Here is a 15443-nt window from a genome sequence, read left to right as displayed (position 1 = left end):
GAGGGGTTTGGAGAGTTGGGGTGAAAGAGGAGTTGGGGTGAGGGGGTTTGTAGAGTAGGGATGAAACAGGAGTTGGGGTGCGGTGGTTGGAGAGTAGGGGTGAAAGAGGAGTTGGGTTGAGGGGTTTGGAGAGTTGGGGTGGAAGAGGAGTTGGGGTGAGGGGGTTTGAAGCGTAGGGATGAAACAGGAGTTGGTGTGAGGGGGTTGGAGAGTTGGGGTGAAAGAGGAGTTGAGGTGAGGGGGGTTGGAGAGTAGGGATCAAAGAGGAGTTGGGGTGAGGGGGTTGGAGAGTAGGGGTGAAAGAGGAGTTGGGGTGAGGTTGTTTGGAGAGTAGGGGTGAAAGAGGAGTTGGGGTGAGGGGGTTGGAGAGTTGGGGTGAAACAGGAGTTGGGGTGAGGGGGTTGGAGAGTAGGGGTGAAAGAGGAGTTGAGGTGCGGGGGTTGGAGAGCTGGGGTGAAAGAGGAGTTGGGGTGAGGGTGTTGGAGAGTAGGGGTGAAAGAGGAGTTGGGGTGAGGGGGTTGGAGAGTAGGGGTGAAAGAGGAGTTGGGGTGAGGGGGTTGGAGAGCAGGGGTGAAAGAGGAGTTGGGGTGAGGGGGTTGGAGAATAGGGGTGAAAGAGGAGTAGGGGTGAGGGGTTTTGAACAGTAGGGGTGAACGAGGAGTTGGGGTGAGGGTTTTGGAGAGTAGGGGTGAAAGAGGAGTTGGGGTGAGGGGGGTTGGAGAGTAGGGGTGAAAGAGGAGTTGGGGTGAGGGAGTTGGAGAGTAGGGGTGAAAGAGGAGTTGGGGTGAGGGAGTTGGAGTGTAGAGGTGAAAGATGATTTGGGGTGAGGGGGTTGGAGAGTAGGGGTGAATGAGGAGTTGGGGTGAGGGGGTTGGAGAGTTGGGGTGAAAGAGGAGTTGGGGTGAGGGGGTTGGAGAGTTGGGGTGAAAGAGGAGTTGGGTTGAGTGGTTTGGAGAGTTGAGGTGAAAGAGGAGTTGGGGTGAGGGAGTTTGTAGAGTAGGGGTGAAAGAGGAATTGGGGTGAAGGGGTTGGAGAGGAGGGGTGAAAGAGGAGTTGGGGTGAAAGAGGAGTTGGGGTGAGGGGGGTTGGAGGGCAGTGTGAAAGAGGAGTTGGGGTGAGGGGGTTAGAGAGTAGGGGTGAAAGAGGAGTTGGGGTGAGGGGGGTTGGAGGGCAGTGTGAAAGAGGAGTTGGGGTGAGGGGGTTAGAGAGTAGGGGTGAAAGAGGAGTTGGGGTGAGGGGGCTGGAGTGTAGGGGTGAAAGATGAGTTGGGGTGAGGGGGTTGGAGAGTTGGGGTGAAACAGGAGTTGGGTTGAGGGGTTTGGAGAGTTGGGGTGAAAGAGGAGTTGGGGTGAGGGTTTGAAGAGTAGGGCTGAAACAGGAGTTGGTGTGAGGGGGTTGGAGAGCAGGGTTGAAAGAGGAGTTGGGGTGAGGGTTTGAAGAGTAGGGATGAAACAGGAGTTGGTGTGAGGGGGTTGGAGAGCAGGGGTGAAAGAGGAGTTGGGGTGCGGAGGTTGGAGAGTTGGGGTGAAAGAGGAGTTGGGGTATGGGGGTTGGAGAGTTGGGGTGAAAGAGGAGTTGAGGTGAGGGGGGTTGGAGAGTTGGGATGAAACAGGAGTTGGGGTGACGGGGTTGGAGAGTAGGGGTGAAAGAGGAGTTGGGGTGAGGGGTTTTGGAGAGTAGGGGTGAAAGTGGAGTTTGGGTGAGGAGGGTTGGAGAGTAGGGGTGAAGGAGGAGTTGGGGTGAGGGGTTGGCGAGTTGCGGTGAAAGAGGATTTGGGGTGAGGGGGTTGGATAGTAGGGGTGAAAGAGGAGTTGGGGTGAGGGCTTTTGAAGAGTAGGGGTGAAAGAGGAGTTGGGGTGAGGGGGTTGGAGAGTAGGGGTGAAAGGAGTTGGGGTGAGGGGGTTTGGAGAGTAGGGGTGAAAGAGGAGTTGGGGTGAGGGGGTTGGAGAGTAGGGGTGAAAGGAGTTGGGGTGAGGGGGGTTGGAGAGTAGGGGTGAAGGAGGAGTTGGACTGCGGGAGTTGGAGAGTTGGGGTGAAAGAGGAGTTGGGGTGAGGGGGTTGGAGAGTAGGGGTGAAAGGAGTTGGGGTGAGGGGGTTGGAGAGTAGGGGTGAAAGGAGTTGGAGTGAGGGGGGTTGGAGAGTAGGGGTGAAAGAGGAGTTGGGGTGAGGAGGGTTGGAGAGTAGGGGTGAAAGAGGAGTTGGGGTGAGGGTGTTGGAGAGTTGGGGTGAAACAGGAGTTGGGGTGCGGGGGTTGGAGAGTAGGGGTGAAAGAGGAGTTGGGGTGAGGGGGTTGGAGAGTAGGGGTGAAAGAGGAGTTGGGGTGAGGGGGTTGGAGAGTAGGGGTGAAAGAGGAGTTGGGGTGAGGGGGTTGGAGAGTAGGGGTGAAAGAGGAGTTGGGGTGAGGGGGTTGGAGAGTAGGGGTGAAAGAGGAGTTGGGTTGAGGGGTTTGGAGAGTTGGGGTGGAAGAGGAGTTGGGGTGAGGGGTTTTGGAGAGTAGGGGTGAAAGAGGAGTTTGGGTGAGGAGGGTTGGAGAGTAGGGGTTAAAGAGGAGTTGGGGTGAGGGGGTTGGAGAGTTGGGGTGAAAGAGGATTTGGGGTGAGGGGGTTGGAGAGTAGTGGTGAAAGAGGAGTTTGGGTGAGGGGTTTTGAAGAGTAGGGGTGAAAGAGGAGTTGGGGTGAGGGGTTTTGAAGAGTAGGGGTGAAGGAGGAGTTGGGGTGAGGGGGGTTGGAGAGTAGTGTGAAAGAGGAGTTGGGGTGAGGGGGTTGGAGAGTAGGGGTGAAGAGGAGTTGGGGTGAGGGGGTTGGAGTGTAGGGGTGAAAGATGAGTTGGGGTGAGGGGGTTGGAGAGTTGGGGTGAAGGAGGAGTTGGGGTGAGGGGGTTGGAGAGTTGGGGTGAAAGAGGAGTTGGGTTGAGAGGTTTGGAGAGTTGGGGTGGAAGAGGAGTTGGGGTGAGGGGGGTTGGAGAGTTGAGGTGAAAGAGGAGTTGGGGTGAGGGGGTTGGAGAGTAGGGGTGAAAGAGGAGTTGGGGTGAGGGGGGTTGGAGAGTAGGGGTGAAAGAGGAGCTGGGGTGAGGCGGTTGGAGAGTTGGGGTGAAACAGGAGTTGGGGTGAGGGGGTTGGAGAGTAGGGGTGAAAGAGGAGTTGGGGTGAGGGGAGTTGGAGAGTAGGGGTGAAAGAGGAGTTGGGGTGAGGGAGTTAGAGTGTAGGGGTGAAAGATAAGTTGGGGTGAGGGGGTTGGAGAGTTGGGGTGAAAGAGGAGGTGGGGTGAGGGGGGTTGGAGAGTTGGGGTGAAAGAGGAGTTGGGTTGAGGGGTTTGGAGAGTAGGGGTGAAAGAGGAGTTGGGGTGAGGGGGGTTGGAGAGTTGAGGTGAAAGAGGAGTTGGTGTGCAGGGGTTGGAGAGTTGGGGTGAAAGAGGAGTTGTGGTGCGGGGGTTGGAGAGTTGGGGTGAAGGAGGAGTTGAGGTGAGGGGGGTTGGAGAGTTGAGGTGAAACAGGAGTTGGTGTGCAGGGGTTGGAGAGTTGGGGTGAAAGAGGAGTTGGGGTGCGGGGGTTGGAGAGTTGGGGTGAAGGAGGAGTTGAGGTGAGGGGGGTTGGAGAGTAGGGATGAAAGAGGAGTTGGGGTGAGCGGGTTGGAGAGTAGGGGTGAAAGAGGAGTTGGGGTGAGGGGGTTGGAGAGTTGAGGTGAAAGAGGAGTTGGGGTGAGGGGGTTGGAGAGTTGGGGTGAAAGAGGAGTTGGGGTGAGGGGGGTTGGAGAGTCGGGGTGAAGAAGGAGTTGGGGTGCGGGAGTTGGAGAGTTGGGGTGAAAGAGGAGTTCGGGTGAGGGGGTTGGAGAGTAGGGGTGAAAGGAGTTGGGGTGAGGGGGTTGGAGAGTAGGGGTGAAAGGAGTTGGAGTGAGGGGGTTGGAGAGTAGGGGTGAAAGAGGAGTTGGGGTGAGGGTGTTGGAGAGTAGGGGTGAAAGAGCAGTTGAGGTGAGGGGGTTGGAGAGTTGGGGTGAAACAGGAGTTGGGGTGAGGGGGTTGGAGAGTAGGGGTGAAAGAGGAGTTGGGGTGAGGGGGTTGGAGAGTCGGGGTGAAAGCGGAGTTGGGGTTAGGGGGGTTGGATAGTTGAGGTGAAAGAGGAGTTGGGGTGAGGGGGTTGGAGAGTAGGGGTGAAAGAGGAGTTGGGGTGAGGGGGTTGGAGAGTAGGGGTGAAAGAGGAGTTGGGTTGAGGGGTTTGGAGAGTTGGGGTGGAAGAGGAGTTGGGGTGAGGGGCTTTGGAGAGTAGGGGTGAAAGAGGAGTTTGGGTGAGGAGGGTTGGAGAGTAGGGGTTAAAGAGGAGTTGGGGTGAGGGGGATTGGGAGTTGGGGTGAAAGAGGATTTGGGGTGAGGGGGTTGGAGAGTAGTGGTGAAAGAGGAGTTGGGGTGAGGGGTTTTGAAGAGTAGGGGTGAAAGAGGAGTTGGGGTGAGGGTTTTGGAGAGTAGGGGTGAAAGAGGAGTTGGGGTGAGGGGGGTTGCAGAGTAAGGGTGAAAGAGGAGTTGGGGTGAGGGGGTTGGAGAGTAGGGGTGAAAGAGGAGTTGGGGTGAGGGGGTTGGAGTGTTGGGGTGAAAGATGAGTTGGGGTGAGGGGGTTGGAGAGTTGGGGTGAAAGAGGAGTTGGGGTGAGGGGGTTGGAGAGTTGGGGTGAAAGAGGAGTTGGGTTGAGGGGTTTGGAGAGTTGGGGTGGAAGAGGAGTTGGGGTGAGGGGGTTTGAAGCGTAGGGATGAAACAGCAGTTGGTGTGAGGGGGTTGGAGAGTTGGGGTGAAAGAGGAGTTGAGGTGAGGGGGGTTGGAGAGTAGGGATCAAAGAGGAGTTGGGGTGAGGGGGTTGGAGAGTAGGGGTGAAAGAGGAGTTGGGGTGAGGTTGTTTGGAGAGTAGGGGTGAAAGAGGAGTTGGGGTGAGGGGGTTGGAGAGTTGGGGTGAAACAGGAGTTGGGGTGAGGGGGTTGGAGAGTAGGGCTGAAAGAGGAGTTGAGGTGCGGGGGTTGGAGAGCTGGGGTGAAAGAGGAGTTGGGGTGAGGGTGTTGGAGAGTAGGGGTGAAAGAGGAGTTGGGGTGAGGGGGTTGGAGAGTAGGGGTGAAAGAGGAGTTGGGGTGAGGGGGTTGGAGAGCAGGGGTGAAAGAGGAGTTGGGGTGAGGGGTTTTGGAGAGTACGGGTGAAAGAGGAGTTTGGGGGAGGAGGGTTGGAGAGTAGGGGTGAAAGAGGAGTTGGGGTGAGGGGGTTGGAGAGTTGGGGTGAAAGAGGATTTGGGGTGAGGGGGTTGGAGAATAGGGGTGAAAGAGGAGTAGGGGTGAGGGGTTTTGAACAGTAGGGGTGAACGAGGAGTTGGGGTGAGGGTTTTGGAGAGTAGGGGTGAAAGAGGAGTTGGGGTGAGGGGGGTTGGAGAGTAGGGGTGAAAGAGGAGTTGGGGTGAGGGAGTTGGAGAGTAGGGGTGAAAGAGGAGTTGGGGTGAGGGAGTTGGAGTGTAGAGGTGAAAGATGATTTGGGGTGAGGGGGTTGGAGAGTAGGGGTGAATGAGGAGTTGGGGTGAGGGGGTTGGAGAGTTGGGGTGAAAGAGGAGTTGGGGTGAGGGGGTTGGAGAGTTGGGGTGAAAGAGGAGTTGGGTTGAGTGGTTTGGAGAGTTGAGGTGAAAGAGGAGTTGGGGTGAGGGAGTTTGTAGAGTAGGGGTGAAAGAGGAATTGGGGTGAAGGGGTTGGAGAGGAGGGGTGAAAGAGGAGTTGGGGTGAAAGAGGAGTTGGGGTGAGGGGGGTTGGAGAGTAGGGGTGAAAGAGGAGTTGGGGTGAGGGGTTTTGAAGAGTAGGGGTGAAAGAGGAGTTGGGGTGAGGGTTTTGGAGAGTAGGGGTGAAAGAGGAGTTGGGCTGAGGGGGGTTGGAGGGCAGTGTGAAAGAGGAGTTGGGGTGAGGGGGTTAGAGAGTAGGGGTGAAAGAGGAGTTGGGGTGAGGGGGTTGGAGTGTAGGGGTGAAAGATGAGTTGGGGTGAGGGGGTTGGAGAGTTGGGGTGAAACAGGAGTTGGGTTGAGGGGTTTGGAGAGTTGGGGTGAAAGAGGAGTTGGGGTGAGGGTTTGAAGAGTAGGGCTGAAACAGGAGTTGGTGTGAGGGGGTTGGAGAGCAGTGTTGAAAGAGGAGTTGGGGTGAGGGTTTGAAGAGCAGGGATGAAACAGGAGTTGGTGTGAGGGGGTTGGAGAGCAGGGGTGAAAGAGGAGTTGGGGTGCGGAGGTTGGAGAGTTGGGGTGAAAGAGGAGTTGGGGTATGGGGGTTGGAGAGTTGGGGTGAAAGAGGAGTTGAGGTGAGGGGGGTTGGAGAGTTGGGATGAAACAGGAGTTGGGGTGACGGGGTTGGAGAGTAGGGGTGAAAGAGGAGTTGGGGTGAGGGGTTTTGGAGAGTAGGGGTGAAAGAGGAGTTTGGGTGAGGAGGGTTGGAGAGTAGGGGTGAAGGAGGAGTTGGGGTGAGGGGTTGGCGAGTTGCGGTGAAAGAGGATTTGGGGTGAGGGGGTTGGATAGTAGGGGTGAAAGAGGAGTTGGGGTGAGGGCTTTTGAAGAGTAGGGGTGAAAGAGGAGTTGGGGTGAGGGTTTTGGAGAGTAGGGGTGAAAGAGGAGTTGGGGTGAGGGGGGTTGGAGAGTAGGTGTGAAAGAGGAGTTGGGGTGAGGGGGTTGGAGAGTTGGGGTGAAACAGGAGTTGGGGTGAGGGGGTTGGAGAGTAGGGGTGAAAGAGGAGTTGAGGTGCGGGGGTTGGAGAGCTGGGGTGAAAGAGGAGTTGGGGTGAAAGAGGAGTTGGGGTGAGGGGGTTGGAGAGTAGGGGTGAAAGAGGAGTTGGGGTGAGGGGGTTGGAGAGCAGGGGTGAAAGAGGAGTTGGGGTGAGGGGTTTTGGAGAGTAGGGTTGAAAGAGGAGTTTGGGGGAGGAGGGTTGGAGAGTAGGGGTGAAAGAGGAGTTGGGGTGAGGCGGTTGGAGAGTTGGGGTGAAAGAGGATTTGGGGTGAAGGGGTTGGAGAGTAGGGGTGAAAGAGGAGTTGGGGTGAGGGGGGTTGGAGAGTAGGGGTGAAAGAGGATTTGGGGTGAGGGGGTTGGAGAGTAGGGTTGAAAGAGGAGTTGGGGTGAGGGGGTTGGAGAGTAGGGGTGAAAGAGGAGTTGGGGTGAGGGGGTTGGAGAGTAGTGGTGAAAGAGGAGTTGGGGTGAGGGAGATGGAGTGTAGGGGTGAAAGATGAGTTGGGGTGAGGGGGTTGGAGAGTAGGGGTGAAAGAGGAGTTGGGGTGAGGGGGGTTGGAGAGTTGGGGTGTAAGAGGAGTTGGGGTGAGGGGGTTGGAGAGTTGAGGTGAAAGAGGAGTTGTGGTGAGGGGGGTTGGAGAGTAGGTGTGAAAGAGGAGTTGGGGTGAGGGGGGATGTAGAGTTGGGGTGAAAGAGGAGTTGGGGTGAGGGGGTTGGAGAGTTGAGGTGAAAGAGGAGTTGGGGTGAGGGGGGTTGGAGAGTTGGGGTGAAAGAGGAGTTGGGTTGAGGGGTTTGGAGAGTTGGGGTGAAAGAGGAGTTGGGGTGAGGGGGTTTGTAGAGTAGGGATGAAACAGGAGTTGGGGTGCGGGGGTTGGAGAGTAGGGGTGAAAGAGGAGTTGGGTTGAGGGGTTTGGAGAGTTGGGGTGGAAGAGGAGTTGGGGTGAGGGGGTTTGAAGCGTAGGGATGAAACAGGAGTTGGTGTGAGGGGGTTGGAGAGTAGGGGTGAAAGAGGAGTTGAGGTGCGGGGGTTGGAGAGCTGGGGTGAAAGAGGAGTTGGGGTGAGGGTGTTGGAGAGTAGGGGTGAAAGAGGAGTTGGGGTGAGGGGGTTGGAGAGTAGGGGTGAAAGAGGAGTTGGGGTGAGGGGGTTGGAGAGCAGGGGTGAAAGAGGAGTTGGGGTGAGGGGTTTTGGAGAGTAGGGGTGAAAGAGGAGTTTGGGGGAGGAGGGTTGGAGAGTAGGGGTGAAAGAGGAGTTGGGGTGAGGGGGTTGGAGAGTTGGGGTGAAAGAGGATTTGGGGTGAGGGGGTTGGAGAATAGGGGTGAAAGAGGAGTAGGGGTGAGGGGTTTTGAACAGTAGGGGTGAACGAGGAGTTGGGGTGAGGGTTTTGGAGAGTAGGGGTGAAAGAGGAGTTGGGGTGAGGGGGGTTGGAGAGTAGGGGTGAAAGAGGAGTTGGGGTGAGGGAGTTGGAGAGTAGGGGTGAAAGAGGAGTTGGGGTGAGGGAGTTGGAGTGTAGAGGTGAAAGATGATTTGGGGTGAGGGGGTTGGAGAGTAGGGGTGAATGAGGAGTTGGGGTGAGGGTGTTGGAGAGTTGGGGTGAAAGAGGAGTTGGGGTGAGGGGGTTGGAGAGTTGGGGTGAAAGAGGAGTTGGGTTGAGTGGTTTGGAGAGTTGAGGTGAAAGAGGAGTTGGGGTGAGGGAGTTTGTAGAGTAGGGGTGAAAGAGGAATTGGGGTGAAGGGGTTGGAGAGGAGGGGTGAAAGAGGAGTTGGGGTGAAAGAGGAGTTGGGGTGAGGGGGGTTGGAGAGTAGGGGTGAAAGAGGAGTTGGGGTGAGGGGTTTTGAAGAGTAGGGGTGAAAGAGGAGTTGGGGTGAGGGTTTTGGAGAGTAGGGGTGAAAGAGGAGTTGGGCTGAGGGGGGTTGGAGGGCAGTGTGAAAGAGGAGTTGGGGTGAGGGGGTTAGAGAGTAGGGGTGAAAGAGGAGTTGGGGTGAGGGGGCTGGAGTGTAGGGGTGAAAGATGAGTTGGGGTGAGGGGGTTGGAGAGTTGGGGTGAAACAGGAGTTGGGTTGAGGGGTTTGGAGAGTTGGGGTGAAAGAGGAGTTGGGGTGAGGGTTTGAAGAGTAGGGCTGAAACAGGAGTTGGTGTGAGGGGGTTGGAGAGCAGGGTTGAAAGAGGAGTTGGGGTGAGGGTTTGAAGAGTAGGGATGAAACAGGAGTTGGTGTGAGGGGGTTGGAGAGCAGGGGTGAAAGAGGAGTTGGGGTGCGGAGGTTGGAGAGTTGGGGTGAAAGAGGAGTTGGGGTATGGGGGTTGGAGAGTTGGGGTGAAAGAGGAGTTGAGGTGAGGGGGGTTGGAGAGTTGGGATGAAACAGGAGTTGGGGTGACGGGGTTGGAGAGTAGGGGTGAAAGAGGAGTTGGGGTGAGGGGTTTTGGAGAGTAGGGGTGAAAGTGGAGTTTGGGTGAGGAGGGTTGGAGAGTAGGGGTGAAGGAGGAGTTGGGGTGAGGGGTTGGCGAGTTGCGGTGAAAGAGGATTTGGGGTGAGGGGGTTGGATAGTAGGGGTGAAAGAGGAGTTGGGGTGAGGGCTTTTGAAGAGTAGGGGTGAAAGAGGAGTTGGGGTGAGGGTTTTGGAGAGTAGGGGTGAAAGAGGAGTTGGGGTGAGGGGGGTTGGAGAGTAGTTGTGAAAGAGGAGTTGGGGTGAGGGGGTTGGAGAGTTGGGGTGAAACAGGAGTTGGGGTGAGGGGGTTGGAGAGTCGGGGTGAAAGAGGAGTTGAGGTGCGGGGGTTGGAGAGCTGGGGTGAAAGAGGAGTTGGGGTGAGGGTGTTGGAGAGTAGGGGTGAAAGAGGAGTTGGGGTGAGGGGGTTGGAGAGTAGGGGTGAAAGAGGAGTTGGGGTGAGGGGGTTGGAGAGCAGGGGTGAAAGAGGAGTTGGGGTGAGGGGTTTTGGAGAGTAGGGGTGAAAGAGGAGTTTGGGGGAGGAGGGTTGGAGAGTAGGGGTGAAAGAGGAGTTGGGGTGAGGCGGTTGGAGAGTTGGGGTGAAAGAGGATTTGGGGTGAAGGGGTTGGAGAGTAGGGGTGAAAGAGGAGTTGGGGTGAGGGGGGTTGGAGAGTAGGGGTGAAAGAGGATTTGGGGTGAGGGGGTTGGAGAGTAGGGTTGAAAGAGGAGTTGGGGTGAGGGGGTTGGAGAGTAGGGGTGAAAGAGGAGTTGGGGTGAGGGGGTTGGAGAGTAGTGGTGAAAGAGGAGTTGGGGTGAGGGAGATGGAGTGTAGGGGTGAAAGATGAGTTGGGGTGAGGGGGTTGGAGAGTAGGGGTGAAAGAGGAGTTGGGGTGAGGGGGGTTGGAGAGTTGGGGTGTAAGAGGAGTTGGGGTGAGGGGGTTGGAGAGTTGAGGTGAAAGAGGAGTTGAGGTGAGGGGGGTTGGAGAGTAGGTGTGAAAGAGGAGTTGGGGTGAGGGGGGATGTAGAGTTGGGGTGAAAGAGGAGTTGGGGTGAGGGGGTTGGAGAGTTGAGGTGAAAGAGGAGTTGGGGTGAGGGGGGTTGGAGAGTTGGGGTGAAAGAGGAGTTGGGTTGAGGGGTTTGGAGAGTTGGGGTGAAAGAGGAGTTGGGGTGAGGGGGTTTGTAGAGTAGGGATGAAACAGGAGTTGGGGTGCGGGGGTTGGAGAGTAGGGGTGAAAGAGGAGTTGAGGTGAGGGGGGTAGGAGAGTAGGGATGAAGGAGGAGTTGGGGTGAGGGGGTTGGAGAGTAGGGGTGAAAGAGGAGTTGGGGTGAGGGGGGTTGGAGCGTTGGGGTGAAAGAGGAGTTGGGGTGAGGGGGGTTGGAGAGTAGGGGTGAAAGAGTAGTTGGGGTGAGGGGGGTTGGAGAGTTGGGGTGAAACAGGAGTTGGGGTGAGGGGGTTGGAGAGTAGGGGTGAAAGACGAGTTGGGGTGAGGGGGTTGGAGAGTAGGGGTGAAAGAGGAATTGGGGTGAAGGGGTTGGAGAGTAGGGGTGAAAGAGGAGTTGGGGTGAGGGGGGTTGGAGAGTAGGGGTGAAAGAGGAGTTGGGGTGAGGGTTTTGGAGAGTAGGGGTGAAAGAGGAGTTGGGGTGAGGGGGTTGGAGTGTAGGGGTGAAAGAGGAGTTGGGTTGAGGGGTTTGGAGAGTTGGGGTGAAAGAGGAGTTGAGGTGGGGGGGGTTGGAGAGTTGGTATGAAACAGGAGTTGGGGTGACGGGGTTGGAGAGTAGGGGTGAAAGAGGAGTTGAGGTGCGGGGTTTGGAGAGCTGGGGTGAAAGAGGAGTTGGGGTGAGTGGGTTGGAGAGTAGGGGTGAAAGAGGAGTTGGGGTGAGGGGTTTTGGAGAGTAGGGGTGAAAGAGGAGTTTGGGTGAGGAGGGTTGGAGAGTAGGGGTGAAAGAGGAGTTGGGGTGAGGGGGTTGGCGAGTTGGGGTGAAAGAGGATTTGGGGTGAGGTGGTTGGAGAGTCGGGGTGAAAAAGGAGTTGGGGTGAGGGGTTTTGAAGAGTAGGGGTGAAAGAGGAGTTGGGGTGATGGGGTTGGAGAGTAGGGGTGAAAGAGGAGTTGGGGTGAGGGGTTTTGGAGAGTAGAGGTGAAAGAGGAGTTTGGGTGAGGAGGGTTGGAGAGTAGGGGTGAAGGAGGAGTTGGGGTGAGGGCTTGGCGAGTTGGGGTGAAAGAGGATTTGGGGTGAGGGGGTTGGATAGTAGGGGTGAAAGAGGAGTTGGGGTGAGGGGTTTTGAAGAGTAGGGGTGAAAGAGGAGTTGGGGTGAGGGTTTTGGAGAGTAGGGGTGAAAGAGGAGTTGAGGTGAGGGGGGTTGGAGAGTAGGGGTGAAAGAGGAGTTGGGGTGAGGGGGTTGGAGAGTTGGGGTGAAACAGGAGTTGGGGTGAGGGGGTTGGAGAGTAGGGGTGAAAGAGGAGTTGGGGTGAGGGGGTTGGAGAGTAGGGGTGAAAGAGGTGTTGGGGTGAGGGGGTTGGAGAGTAGGGGTGAAAGAGGAGTTTGGGTGAGGGGAGTTGGAGAGTAGGGGTGTAAGAGGAGTTGGGGTGAGGGAGTTGGAGTGTAGGGGTGAAAGATGAGTTGGGGTGAGGGGGTTGGAGAGTAGGGGTGAAAGCGGAGTTGGGGTGAGGGGGGTTGGATAGTTGAGGTGAAAGAGGAGTTGGGGTGAGGAGGTTTGTAGAGTTGGGATGAAAGACGAGTTGGGGTGCGGGGGTTGGAGAGTTGGGGTGAAAGGGGAGTTGGGGTGAGGGGGGTTGGAGAGTAGGGATGAAAGAGGAGTTGGGGTGAGGGGGGTTGGAGAGTCGGGGTGAAAGAGGAGTTGGGGTGAGGCGGTTGGAGAGTAGGGGTGAAAGAGGAGTTGGGGTGAGGGGGGTTGGAGAGTAGGGGTGAAAGAGGAGTTGGGGTGAGGGGTTTTGAAGAGTATGTGTGAAAGAGGAGTTGGGGTGAGAGGGGTTGGAGAGCAGGGGTGAAAGAAGAGTTGCGGTGAGGGGGTTGGAGAGTAGGGGTGAAAGAGGAGTTGGGGTGAGGGGGTTGGAGTGTAGGGGTGAAAGATGAGTTGGGGTGAGGGGGTTGGAGAGTAGGGGTGAAAGAGGAGTTTGGGTGAGGGGAGTTGGAGAGTAGGGGTGTAAGAGGAGTTGGGGTGAGGGAGTTGGAGTGTAGGGGTGAAAGATGAGTTGGGGTGAGGGGGTTGGAGTGTAGGGGTGAAAGATGAGTTGGGGTGAGGGGGTTGGAGAGTAGGGGTGAAAGCGGAGTTGGGGTGAGGGGGTTGGAGTGTAGGGGTGAAAGAGGAGTTGGGTTGAGGGGTTTGGAGAGTTGGGGTGAAAGAGGAGTTGAGGTGGGGGGGGTTGGAGAGTTGGTATGAAACAGGAGTTGGGGTGACGGGGTTGGAGAGTAGGGGTGAAAGAGGAGTTGAGGTGCGGGGGTTGGAGAGCTGGGGTGAAAGAGGAGTTGGGGTGAGTGGGTTGGAGAGTAGGGGTGAAAGAGGAGTTGGGGTGAGGGGTTTTGGAGAGTAGGGGTGAAAGAGGAGTTTGGGTGAGGAGGGTTGGAGAGTAGGGGTGAAAGAGGAGTTGGGGTGAGGGGGTTGGCGAGTTGGGGTGAAAGAGGATTTGGGGTGAGGTGGTTGGAGAGTCGGGGTGAAAAAGGAGTTGGGGTGAGGGGTTTTGAAGAGTAGGGGTGAAAGAGGAGTTGGGGTGATGGGGTTGGAGAGTAGGGGTGAAAGAGGAGTTGGGGTGAGGGGTTTTGGAGAGTAGAGGTGAAAGAGGAGTTTGGGTGAGGAGGGTTGGAGAGTAGGGGTGAAGGAGGAGTTGGGGTGAGGGCTTGGCGAGTTGGGGTGAAAGAGGATTTGGGGTGAGGGGGTTGGATAGTAGGGGTGAAAGAGGAGTTGGGGTGAGGGGTTTTGAAGAGTAGGGGTGAAAGAGGAGTTGGGGTGAGGGTTTTGGAGAGTAGGGGTGAAAGAGGAGTTGAGGTGAGGGGGGTTGGAGAGTAGGGGTGAAAGAGGAGTTGGGGTGAGGGGGTTGGAGAGTTGGGGTGAAACAGGAGTTGGGGTGAGGGGGTTGGAGAGTAGGGGTGAAAGAGGAGTTGGGGTGAGGGGGTTGGAGAGTAGGGGTGAAAGAGGTGTTGGGGTGAGGGGGTTGGAGAGTAGGGGTGAAAGAGGAGTTTGGGTGAGGGGAGTTGGAGAGTAGGGGTGTAAGAGGAGTTGGGGTGAGGGAGTTGGAGTGTAGGGGTGAAAGATGAGTTGGGGTGAGGGGGTTGGAGAGTAGGGGTGAAAGCGGAGTTGGGGTGAGGGGGGTTGGATAGTTGAGGTGAAAGAGGAGTTGGGGTGAGGAGGTTTGTAGAGTTGGGATGAAAGACGAGTTGGGGTGCGGGGGTTGGAGAGTTGGGGTGAAAGGGGAGTTGGGGTGAGGGGGGTTGGAGAGTAGGGATGAAAGAGGAGTTGGGGTGAGGGGGGTTGGAGAGTCGGGGTGAAAGAGGAGTTGGGGTGAGGCGGTTGGAGAGTAGGGGTGAAAGAGGAGTTGGGGTGAGGGGGGTTGGAGAGTAGGGGTGAAAGAGGAGTTGGGGTGAGGGGTTTTGAAGAGTATGTGTGAAAGAGGAGTTGGGGTGAGAGGGGTTGGAGAGCAGGGGTGAAAGAAGAGTTGCGGTGAGGGGGTTGGAGAGTAGGGGTGAAAGAGGAGTTGGGGTGAGGGGGTTGGAGTGTAGGGGTGAAAGATGAGTTGGGGTGAGGGGGTTGGAGAGTAGGGGTGAAAGAGGAGTTTGGGTGAGGGGAGTTGGAGAGTAGGGGTGTAAGAGGAGTTGGGGTGAGGGAGTTGGAGTGTAGGGGTGAAAGATGAGTTGGGGTGAGGGGGTTGGAGTGTAGGGGTGAAAGATGAGTTGGGGTGAGGGGGTTGGAGAGTAGGGGTGAAAGCGGAGTTGGGGTGAGGGGGGTTGGATAGTTGAGGTGAAAGAGGAGTTGGGGTGAGGAGGTTTGTAGAGTAGGGATGAAAGATGAGTTGGGGTGCGGGGGTTGGAGAGTTGGGGTGAAAGGGGAGTTGGGGTGAGGGGGATTGGAGAGTAGGGATGAAAGAGGAGTTGGGGTGAGGGGGGTTGGAGAGTCGGGGTGAAAGAGGAGTTGGGGTGAGGCGGTTGGAGAGTAGGGGTGAAAGAGGAGTTGGGGTGAGGGGGGTTGGAGAGTAGGGGTGAAAGAGGAGTTGGGGTGAGGGGTTTTGAAGAGTATGTGTGAAAGAGGAGTTGGGGTGAGAGGGGTTGGAGAGCAGGGGTGAAAGAAGAGTTGCGGTGAGGGGGTTGGAGAGTAGGGGTGAAAGAGGAGTTGGGGTGAGGGGGTTGGAGTGTAGGGGTGAAAGATGAGTTGGGGTGAGGGGGTTGGAGAGTTGGGGTGAAAGAGGAGTTGGGGTGAGGGGGTTGGAGAGTTGGGGTGAAAGAGGAGGTTGGGTGAGGAGGGTTGGAGAGTAGTGGTGAAAGAGGAGTTGGGGTGAGGGGTTTTGAAGAGTAGGGGTGAAAGAGGAATTGCGGTGAGGGTTTTGGAGAGTAGGGGTGAAAGAGGAGATGGGGTGAGGGGGGTTGGAGAGTAGTGTGAAAGAGGAGTTGGGGTGAGGGTTTTGGAGAGTAGGGGTGAAAGAGGAGTTGGGGTGAGGTGGTTGGAGTGTAGGGGTGAAAGATGAGTTGGGGTGAGGGGGTTGGAGTGTAGGGGTGAAAGAGGAGTTGGGGTGAGGGGGTTGGAGAGCTGGGGTGAAAGAAGAGTTGGGGTGCAGGGGTTGGAGAGTTGGGGTGAAATAGAAGTTGGGGTACGGGGCTTGGAGAGTTGGGGTGAAAGAGGAGTTGAGGTGAGGGGGGTTGGAGAGTAGGGATGAAAGAGGAGTTGAGGTGAGGGGGGTTGGAGAGTAGGGATGAAAGAGGAGTTGGAGTGCGGGGGTTGGAGAGTTGAGGTGGAAGAGGAGTTGGGGTGAGGGGGTTGGAGAGTTGGGGTGAAACAGGAGTTGGGGTGAGGGGGTTGGAGAGTAGGGGTGAAAGAGGAGTTGAGGTGCGGGGGTTGGAGAGCTGGGGTGAAAGAGGAGTTGGGGTCAGGGGGGTTGGAGAGTAGGGGTGAAAGAGGAGTTGGGGTGAGGGGGTTGAAGAGTTGGGGTGCAAGAGGAGTTGGGGTGAGGGGGGTTGGAGAGTGGGGGTGAAAGAGGAGTTGGGGTGCGGGGGTTGGACAGTTGGGGTGAAAGAGGAGTTGGGGTGAGGGGGTTGGAGAGTAGGGGTGAAAGAGGAGTTGGGGTGAGGGGGTTGGAGAGTAGGGGT

Source organism: Somniosus microcephalus, chromosome 4 (genome assembly GCF_052327205.1).
Source record: "Somniosus microcephalus isolate GS21.2 chromosome 4, FLI_Smic_1.0, whole genome shotgun sequence".
NCBI classification, from domain to species: domain Eukaryota; kingdom Metazoa; phylum Chordata; class Chondrichthyes; order Squaliformes; family Somniosidae; genus Somniosus; species Somniosus microcephalus.
The sequence above is the reverse complement of the archived record's forward strand: the minus strand, read 5'-3'. Positions refer to the sequence as shown.